Genomic DNA, 11,793 nt, shown 5'->3' on the forward strand with positions numbered 1-11,793 from the left:
TGCTTGGTAAATCTGTGACTTGATTTGACTTTAAAGGCTGTGGAAGACTTAATCATTTTAAACTACAAGTAGATTTTGTATTTTAACTCTTTGGCAATCACTATCTCAGTTTTTATTTAATGCATTTCTGGGTGGCCTCTCTCCTGAAATATTCATGTATTTGTAGATAATACAAAACTTTACAGCAAAGCAGTTTTTGCTCATATTTCTCCCATTAAACAGGATCCTTTTTCATTTGAGAATTTGTTTGCAAATTCCAAAAAGAGTTTTAAAATATTTGTACTCTACTTCCTTCATATTTTTTTATGGTTCAGTTCAAGTTTTTGGTAGGAAATATCATTCTTATTTTTTCTAATTTACTATTAATAAAATGATTCACATGCTAAGCAACATATTTACTAGTTGCAGTCCAGTTGACTCTGACTTATGGCTACCTCATTTGTTTCAGAGGAGAGCTGTGATCCTTATCCTTAGGGTTCTTAATGGCTGATTTTTTGGGAGTAGATTACCAAGCTTTTCTTTACACTTCACTTTGTTTAGATCTAAACATATCCATAGCTATTTTTCCTGTTTAAATACTTAAATTAGATTCACATTAATAGACCTCCATTATGTATATACTGTATATTATTATTATTATTAGTTCAGCTCCACTGTTGTTGTTAGGTGCTATCAAGTTGGTACTAATTCATAGTGACCCTAAATATAATGGAACAAAACATTGCCAAATCCTGTTCCAGTCTCACAATCCTTGCTGTACCTGAGCCCACCATTGCAGCCACAGTATCAAGCCATTTCATTGAGGGCCTTCCCATATTCCATGATGCTCCACTTTACCAAGCATGATATCCTTCTCCAGGGAATGGTCCTTTCTGACAACATGAGTAAAGTAGGTGAGACAAACTCTGGCCATTCTCACTCTCAAAGAGTATTCCAGCTACACTTCTTCTAGGACAGATTTGTTAGTTCTTCTGGCAGTCCATGCTCCTTTCAGTATTCTCTGCCAGCACTACAACTCAAAAGCATTAACTCTTTTTCAGTCTTCTTTTTTCATTGTCCAGCTTTCATATGAATAGGAGGCTACTGAAAATACTATGGCTTGGGTTAAAAACACTTTAATCTTTATAGAGAAATCTTTGCTCTTCTATACTTCAAAGAGGTCCTTTGCAGCAGATTTGCCCAGTGCAGTACATCCTCTGATTTCTTATCCTGCTGGTTCCAGGATATTGATGGTCAACAAAAAAAAACAAACTTGCTGCTGTTGAGTCAGATCTGACTCATAGGGACACTTCCTTGGGTTTCCACGGCAGTATCACTATGGAAGTAGATTACCCAACCTTCCTTCCAAGGAGTGGCTGGTGGTTTGAACTTCCAGCCTTTTGGTTATCAGTCAAATGCCTTAGGCACTATGCCACCAGAGCTCTCAGATGTTGATGGTAGATCTAAGTAATATGAAATCACTGACAACTTCAATCTTTTCTCCATTTATCATGACACAGTTTATTGGTCTAGTTGTGAGGATTTTTGTTTTCCTTATGTTGAGGTGTAATCTATAGAAGACTGTAGTCTTTAATTTTCATCAGTAAGTGCTTCAAGTCATCTTCACTTTCATCAAGCAAGGTTGTGTTGTCTGCATATTATAAGCTGTTAATGACTCTTCTTCCAGTCCTGATGTCATGCTCTTCTTCATATAGTCCAACTTCTCAGATTATTTGCTCAGCATATAGTTTGAATAAGTGTCAAGAAAGGATACAATCCTGATGCACTTCCTTCCTGGGTTTAAACTATGCAGTATCCCCTTGTTATGTTCAAACAACAGCCTCTTGGTCCAGGTACAGGTAGTTCATGAGCACAACAAAGTGTTTCAGAATTCCTCTTCTTCTCAATGTTATACATAATTTGTTAGGATCCACACAGTTGAATGCTTTTGCATAGTCAATAAAACACAAGTAAACATCTTTCTGGTATTCTTTGCTTTCAGTCAAGATCCATCTGACATCAGCAATGATAGCCCTCATTCCATGTCCTCTTCTGAATCCAGCTTTCATTTCTTAATTTCCATGTCAACACATTGCTCCAAACATTTTTGAATTATCTTCAGCAAAATTTTACTTGCATGTGACATTAATGATATTATTTGATAACTTCCACATTCTATTGGATCACCTTTGTTGTTATTAGGTACCATCAAGTTAGTTCTGATTCATAGCAATGACATGTACAATGGAAGGAAATGCTGTCCACTCTAATACCTTTCTCACAATCATTGCTGTGCTTGAATCCATTGTTACAGCCACTATGTGAATCTATTTCCTCTTCACTACTAACTTTCTGTCAAGCATGATGCCTTTTCTGGGGACTGAGTCCTTCTGATAACCTATCAAACTCTGTAAGATAAAATTTCACTATCTTATTTTCTAAGCAATATTCTGAATATACTTCTTCCAACATTGACAGTCTATGAAATATTTAATATTCTTTGCCAACACCATATTTCAAATGCATCAATTCTTCTTCAGTCTTCCTCATACACAGCTTTTGCATGTGTATGAGACTATTGAAAAAACAATAGCTTAGAAGAAGCACACCTTAGTCCTCAGGTGAGATCTTTGCCTTTTAATATTTTAAAGAAGTAGATTAGTCTAATGTATGCTCTGCTTAACCCAAGCTATGGTGTTTTCAATCACCATATATGCATGTGAAAGCTGGATAATGAACAAGGAACACTGCAGAAAAATTGATGCCATTGAATTGTGGTGTTGGCAAAGAATACTGAAAAAGCCATAGACTGCAAAAGAAGAACAAATTTATCATTGAAGAAGTGCAGCCAGAATGTTTCATAGAAGCAAGAATAGACAGATGTTGTCTCATCTATTTTGGTCATGTGGTCAGAATGGACCAGCCCCTGTAGAAGAATATCATGCTTGGTAAAGTGGAGGGTCAGAGAAAAAGGAGGACTCTCAACGAGATGTTCCAACATGATGGCTGCAACAATAGGCTCAAGCATAGTAAGGATTTGGAGGATAGTGTAGGATAGGGCAGTGTTTCAATCTGTTGTGCATAGACTCTCTATGAGTTGGCATTGACTTCATGGCACCTAACAGCAGCAAGAACAATACATAGTTTGAATTCGTCACCATTGTTTCCATGGATATTGATCTTGAATACAAGTAAAATGAAATCTTTGACACCTATCATTTCTCCATGTTTTATAATCTGTTTATTGGTCTAGTTGAGATTTTTTTTTTCTTTATGTTGAGACATAATCCACTATAGTCTTTGAACTTCATCAGTAAGTGTTTCAAGTCCCTCTTTTTGTCAACAAGCAATGTTGTGTCATCTGCACAACACAAGTTGTTAATGAGTCTTCCTTCTATCCTAATGCCATACTTTTATTTGTATAATCCAGCTTCTCTGATTATGTGATCAGCATACAGATTGAATAAGTATGGTGAAAGGACATAACCCTGAAAAACAACTTTCCGGATTTTTAAACCAGGCAATATATCCTTATTCTGTTCAAACTATTTTCTTGTGGTCTGTGTATAGGTTCAACAGGACTACAATGAAATGTTTTGGAATTCCCATTTTTCACAGTGTTATCCATAATTTGGTATGATCAACACAGTCAAATGCCTTTGCATAGTAAATTAAACATAAGTGAACATCTTTCTGGTATTATCTGCTTTCAGTCAAGATCCATGTGACATTAACAATGATTCCCTTGTTCTACATCCATTGAGTTGCAATATTGAAAGATCCTATGAGCACACTATTGAATGATGAAGGAAGCATCAAAAGAAGATGGGAGGAATACAGAGAATCACTGTACCAAGATGAATTGGTCGATGTTCATCCATTTAAGGAGGTAGCAAATGATCAAGAACCAATGGTACTGAAGGAAGAAATCGAAGCTGTACTGAAGGAATTGGCAGAAAATACAACTCCAAGAATTGATGGAATATCCATTGACATGCTTCAATAAATGGATGCTGTGCTGGAGGCACTTACTCATCTATGCAAGAAATTTGGAAGATCTCCACCTGGCCAACTGATTAGAAGAGATCCATATTTGTATCCATTCCAAAGAAATATAATCTCACAGAAGGTGAAAATTATAAAATAATATTAATATCACATGCAAATAAAACTTTGATAAAGGTAACTAAAAAAGGATGGACTGTATATTGATAGAGAACTTCCATAAATGAAAGCTGAATTCAGAAGATGATGTGGAACAAGAGGTATCATTGCTGATGTCAGATGGATCTTGGCTGAAAGCAAAGAAAAACAGAAAGATATTTACTTGTGCTTTATTGACTATGCAAATGCATTCTACTGTGTGGATCATAACAAATTAAGTTTAACACTGAGAGGAATGGGAATTCTGGAACACTTAATTTTACTCATGAGCAATCTGTACATAGACCAAGAGGTTGTTGTTCAAACATAACAAAGGGATACTGCATGGTGTAAAATCAGGAAGGGAATGTGTCAGGGTTGAATCCTTTCACCTTACTTATTCAATCTGTATGCTGAGCAAATAATCCAAGAACCTGGACTATATGAAGAAGAATATGGCATTAGGATTGGAGGAAGACACATTAACACCTATGATATGCAAACAACACAACCTTATTTGCTGAAAGTAAAGATGACTTGAAGCACTTACTGATGAAGATTAATGACTAGTCTACAGAATGGATTGCACCTCAATATAAAGAAAACAAAAATCCTAACAACTGGACCAAACCAGCATCATGATAAGTGGAGAAAATATTGAGGTTGTCAAAGATTTCATATTGCTTGGTTTCACATCAACACCCATGGAAGAAGTAGTCAAAAAATCAGATGATGTATTCCACTGAGCAAATCTGCTGCAAAAGACCTCTTTAAAGTGCTGAAGAACAATGATATTTCTTGAAGATTATTGTGTGCATAACCCCAGCCATGGTGTTTTCAATCATCTCATACACATACATGCAAAAGCTAGACAATGAATAAAGAAGACTAAAGAAGGGTTGATGCTTTTGAGTTGTGTTGGTGGAGAATACTGAAAGTAATATAACCTGTCAGAAGAACTAAAATCTGTCCTTGTAGAAGTGCTCCTTGGAAGCAAGAATGACCAGACTTCTCACCTACTTTGGTCATGTTGTCAGAGGGACCATTCCCTGGAGAAGGACATCATGCTTGGTAAAATAGAGGGTCAATAAAAAAGGGGAGACTCTCAAAGAGATGGATTGACACAGTGGCTACAGTGCTAGGGTAGAGCAAGTATTGTGAGACTGGCACAGGACTGGGCAGTGTTTCATTATGTTGTACTTAGGGTCACTATGAGTCAGAGCCAACTTGACAGCAGCTAACAACAACAACAACAACAACAACACACCCTCTTCTAAATCTAAAAATGTAGACACAAATCAATAATTGAAATCTTTACAGGTAATAAACTTCATCTCAATTATTTAACATTTATTTCAAAAAGATCAGTTTTAGACCTCAATTATTCATATAATTTATCAATTAGAGGCATTTTTAAGTGAAACAAAGTGGGGCCCTATGAGAGATGCAGAAATAATTTGTTACCATCTTGTCTAATTTATTAGGTGCTAAACAACACCACAAGGACCTCTGGCAGCGTAGTGCTTAAGGCACTTGACTACTAACCAGAAGGCTGGTGGTTCAAACCCACCAGCCACTCCTTGGAAGGAAGGTTAGGCAATCTATTTCTGTAATGATACTGCCTTGGAAACCCAAGGAGGGGTCGCTATGAGTCAGGTCTGACTCGATGGTAAGTAAGAACAACAACAACAAACACCACCACTAATTCTTCCAAGATATAATGATTTCATTTTGTATATTATTGTTGCAGTGCATCAGGGACTATCAAAGAATTATCTTAAAGTTTATTGAGTTGTGTTCTAAATTCAATTATGCAGTAAGCTTTATCATTATGAATAAATTACTAATTTTCTTTAACTCAATTTTGCAGTCTTTTTTATAAAGAATTGTTTTACTCCTCTCTTGGGTGTCTTGCTTTATTATAATTACATGTCCTTCCTCACCAATTATATTTTTAATTATTATTAATATTGTTTAATATGTTTTAAATAGTATCCTAGTGGCTTAATAAATGTTAGAAAACTCCCTGGGCTCCTCATTATTACCATGTAGGAACTGCTGTATAGAAAAATAAAGCTTATTGATCTACAATTCAGTGCAGAGGGCTTCTAACAATGTGTGGAAGTTAGAAGTAATTAGGGTACTGAAATTATAAAATATATGCTTGAACTTAAAAAAAAAATTATTTTTACTAATTTTGTCTTTATTCACGCACATTTTTAGGTTCATTTCATAAACAGTTTGTTGAATAAATTTCCCTGGTGTAACTATATACTTGGGGGAGTCAAATATTTACTGCTTTTGGATTTTTGATGATTGTGTGCTATCCTTTATTTGTCAAGACTTAATATGTCTCTATGATACAGATGGTAGGCTCAGACAATAAATGGAAATTTGACCATAATCTGAGTCACGAGTTAACCCAATGGTACTCCAGACTATCTTGGTGTCATTCCCACAGTTCTGAATAGTTGAAATAAATTTCCTCAGCTTTAGCAGAATCCTCCGCAGATTCTCTAATCTCTGACAGTATGTCTGCCACCCTAAGAACATTGTAAAAAAGTAAATGAAATAGACCATGTAGGAAAAGAGAAGACAGAAAAAGAAATTAAATATATATATATAGTTGTTGTTGTTGTTATGTGCCATCGAGTCGGCCCCGACTCATAGCGACCGCTTCTTGGGTTTCTGAAGCAGTGCAGTATCACTACGGAAGTAGATTGCCCCATCTTCCTTCCAAGGAGTGGCTGGTGGGTTTGAACCGCCAGCCTTCTGGTTAGCAGTCAAGTGCCTTAGCCACTATGCTACCAGAGCTCATATATATATATATATATATATATATATATATATAAAATAAACAGAAAATATCAGATATCAGAGGAAATATTTTATGACCTTTTATTATAAGTATCTCCATAAATCTGATCTTTATTTGTCTTTGGGGCTATAAACATTATATATAAACATACAAATATATTTTAATACATACACAGACAGATAAAAAATTCACAAATCATAAAAATTTACTGTAACAATGAAGAAATGTTGGACGACTTTGGCAGTTTTCACTTGTGGCAATAACGTCAATGGTGAAAGGCTCTAGAAAACCTGGATTATCCCTGGGAATAGAGACAGCATTTCTAGGCAAAAAATTAATGAGAGTTGTCTGTATGATCTTTTTTGTTTACTTCATATATTTCATAGTAATATCTCACTGCTTACTGAATCTACTATTTTGGAGCTCTGGTGGTGTAGTGCCTATGGCATTTGACTGCTAACCAGAAGGCTGATGGTTCAAACCCAACCATCCACTCCTTGGAAGGAAGTTGGGCAATCTACTTCTGGAGCTTCCTGAATCTACTTATTTACTTCAGTAAAAAGATCAGTGTTTGGGTCCATGTTTCTGAGCAACTGAATACTCTGCTTTAGTTGAAATTGAGAACAGAAAATGATTGTCCAGGCACTGGCTCCTGCTAGCCATCTAGTCATAAAATTGCTTCACCTGTCAGGGTACATTCAAATGTAGCACTACTGGTAAACTTCTAAGGAAAGAAACAACATTTGACAGTTTTGCTGACATGTCAAAACTGATTTAACCAAATATATGAGGATAATCAAGTCACTATTTTAGTTTCATATATTTCATTGTTGTGAAACTCTTTTAAAAGTATAGAAATGGCTAAACTTATTTAGATTCCTCTGGAAAAAAGTCTCATGGCCAATAATGTAAGATAACAACAATTGGCAGTTGGTGATCTGTTTAGGAAAAAGCCATGTAAATCGAAAATGTGTTAGAACAATTGTTTTTCTTTCTAAGCAATAGCTTCTTCACAGAGAAAAGACCCTATCATACTTCATAATCAATACAACTTTCTTTTCCAAATTAATCTCTTCAGAGCAACCCTTGTTTTTGAAAAATGAGAAATTAAATAATCAAAAGACATTGGATTCCCCTGTTTTAAATATTCTAACAAAATTATTTTATTTTTCACATTTTTCAATTCTTTAATGATAAAATGAGTGTTTTCTATATTAGGGTATATTGTTTTTCTGTATGTTACTATAGATAATAATTAAAAAAAATACTGTATTTTTTCACACATAACACACTTAGGTAAATTTCATGCCTTTGCATATTACACAGGGAAATGATGAAATTGAAAACAAATCTGGCATAGTGCATCTATGTGTGTATTGCACATGTCTCACGACATTTCCAGAGGCGGACCTCAGCCTCATTCATCAGTCCTCTGATATTACAGGTAAATCATAGCATTTCTCTTTTTTTTTTTTTTTTTTCATTTTGTTCTTTTTCTTTAAACTCTTGCTTATGTATGTCTGTAAAAATAGTCAAAATTATTATTTTGATCAAAATTGTGTTTCAGTTTAAGATTTATGAAAGCAATTAAATATAAACATCTTGTTCATTTGGTTTCAGACCTAGGATCATTTCTTAATTGCTAATTTGTACTTCTTCATGCATTCATACTCTTTGATTTTAACATAATGTCCCTTTGTGCCAATCATGAGAATGATGATGATATTTTATCAGGAAATCACAAATATTATATTTTGTATATTATTTTGATTTATCAGTAAATACTTTTGGCTTAAATTTCAAATAATATAAAATTGTAAACTACCTTAAGTTTCCATGTGATCAGAAATAGAAATTGAAGTCAGCAAAATATAAAAAGTAAATGGCATAGCGCATGTACTAAAATAACAGTTTATTCCCTGCAATTGTCATAGCATATAATGCATGTATTATTAATGAAAAAATGCAATATAAAATTAAACTATACATGATGACCTGTTTTAATTCAATAAAATTTGATCTATAAATTATAATGTTTAGAATAATAGCATTTTCCCTATTGTTTCTCTGTACATATACATTGTCTATGTATTAATAACTTTTTGTGCCCTAGGAATAGATTATTTCCAGATAACAAAATAACTCAAGTTGAATTGTAAAAGATCGAATGCCATTTTCCAAACTTATTGTTTTTTGGACTTACTATAAATTATATATGAAGAGTTAATTAGAACCAATGTATATCAACAAATCAGAATTTCTATACTGCAGTAATAAAAATCCAATCTATGTCATATTCTAGAGGCTTCTCTGAAGAAAATTCAATATTGCTTTTTATTTTAATTTTCAAATAGGTTTAAAGTAGTTCAGAGCTAATCATCTGTAGACTTGATGACAGTGCTAAACGTTTTAAAGATAATAATTATGTCTACACAAGGAATAATTATGCCTTCATCATTGAAAGATCTTAAGAAAGTAGTGTTTTGGAGAACTATAAAAAAGATCATTGTCTTTTATCTTTTTATTTGTCCAAGATGAAATGTCTACACATAAGATAATAAGAAATTTTAAATAATGTACAAGTGTTTTTAATAAATAATTTTGGAGGTAAAAAATAGTAGACAAATAGATGCAACCTGGAAAAAAAAAAAGTCCTTAAGCAATTCAAAAGTCTGCATTAAAATGGGAAATTCAGTATACTTTTATGCATCTCTTATTCCTAAACCCTACTGAAATAGAAGGAAAGTTATGCAAAACTGTATAGATTTATGACAGTGTAAATACTTGACAGATCTCTACCATTATGCTAAGTATTTTATACTTTTCTAATATAGTGGGGGGGGGGAAACAACTGTAACTGAATTATATATAAATCAGATGAAATTGATCCCCCATCTAAGGGGAAGCAGAATAGATAGGATTCACTCTCTCTGGGGCAGAGAATCTTTAAGCTGGGAGTTTGCACATCTAAGGCCTTACTTGGGAAACAGAGTAGAAACCTGGACTCAAGAAATGTAAGAGGACAATGGGTAGGCTAGTCACTGTCCAGTTCCCCTCCTTTACAGTTGTTAATTCAAAGTCATTGAGAGCAATATATTACTCCCAAGAAAAAAATTAAGCTAAGGAGCCCTTGTGGTACAATGGCCTAACACTCAGAAGCTGCTAGCTAAAAGGTTAGTGATTCAAACCCACCAGCCATTCCACAGGAGAAAGACAAGGTAGTCCACTTCTGTAAAAATGTACAGTCTTAGAAACTCTATGGGGCAGTTCTGTTCTCGTAGAGCCATGGTAAGTCAGAATTGATTCAGTAGCAAAGAATTTGTTTTTTTTGGGAAAGTCAAGGTAAGCCCTACTCACATAAAAATTAAAACAAAAAAATTGCCTAAGGAGAATCAAGGCATGTCCAGCAACTATGGATAATTTTTTCTTATTTTGTGTTGGAAGTTGTGGTATGATGTGGTATGGGGAAAACTTTTGGATTGCTTTCTGTAATTTTTTTTCTGAGAGAAGCCCATCAAATGCACATAATAGGATTTTCTGACAGCATTTCCATTCAAAGGAGGGGAATAAACAGTCTATTTACAAAAATAAAGCAGAGGAAACACCATCTAACCACCATGAGGATCAACCCAGTCTTTCATTCATAGTTATAAATGGTCCCTCAAGTGCACTTAGACATTCAAGAAAAAGTAATTGTTGAAAAGAAGAAAGCTAAAAATTAAAAGGGGGGGAAAAAAAAAAGGAAAATGAGAGAAAGGATCTTGATTAACTTATGTCATGAAAATTTCCCTGGGAGGTTAAAACTTCAACATAAGTAGTTAAGGGAAGGTGGAAAAACTTCTCTGGAGGTGTGGGCAGTGACATGGACATTTATTCAGAATAGGAACAAAGAGAATCAGGAGAGAAGGGGTTTAAAAAATAAATGTAAAGGAAAGCAGGATTACAAATATTGTCAGCAGGTTCAGCTTCCAGTGGCGGCAGGCTGGGATGGGTCCAAGATGACCACTACCCTACCATTTTTGTGGGGATGTTTATACCTGAGTTGGGGGGATCAGGGATGATGGTTATGTGACTGGGACTGGAGGGCTCTGTGATTGGTTTCAGACTTTGTGGTGCTGGGGCTGATTGGGAGGGGATCCCAGGCAGTGTCTATGAGACCATCTGTGTATGCTTTGCTAAGACTCTGCCAGTTAACAAGGTTTTATTGCTCACAACTGTGCTAAAGATGAGTTAATACCTTATAGGGAAGGTGGTTAATACCTGACAGGTGGGAGCAGAGTTTTACGTGACAGAGAAGGAGAGGGAAAATGGCCTGTAGTTTTGACAATTGTGGTTAAACAAGATAGAGTCTGAGACCCATTTTGGAAGATTGTATTTACTGACCATACAACTTAAAATGGAGGAAACAGAGTGAATCAGTTAAGGTTTTACAGAGAAAGAGAGAGATTTGTTTTAAGGAGTTGGCTGAGCCTTGCAGGACTGATAAGTCTGAAGTCAGTCAGAAAACTGGAAATTCAGGTAAGAGTTGATGACATTGCAATGTTGAATCCAAAATTTGTAGGACAGACCAGCAGGCTAGAATCTTGGAAGAATTTCTACATTGTAGTCTTGAGGCACAATCACTTGTTTTTTAGGAAACCTGTTTTTCCTCTTAAAACTGTCACTTAATTGGATGAGACTCACTCATATTATGTTGCTTCATCTGCTTACTTAAAGGTAACTGATTCTGAATATAAGACGTATCTTAATACTTTCATATCAATACATGGACTAGTGTTTGACCAAGCAATTGGACACCAACGCCTACTCAAGATGACTTATAAAATCAATCACCATGCAGAGATATATCAGAG

This window comes from Orycteropus afer, unplaced genomic scaffold (genome assembly GCF_000298275.1).
Source record: "Orycteropus afer afer isolate SDZICR_OR568_19922 unplaced genomic scaffold, OryAfe1.0 scaffold00806, whole genome shotgun sequence".
NCBI classification, from domain to species: Eukaryota; Metazoa; Chordata; class Mammalia; order Tubulidentata; family Orycteropodidae; genus Orycteropus; species Orycteropus afer.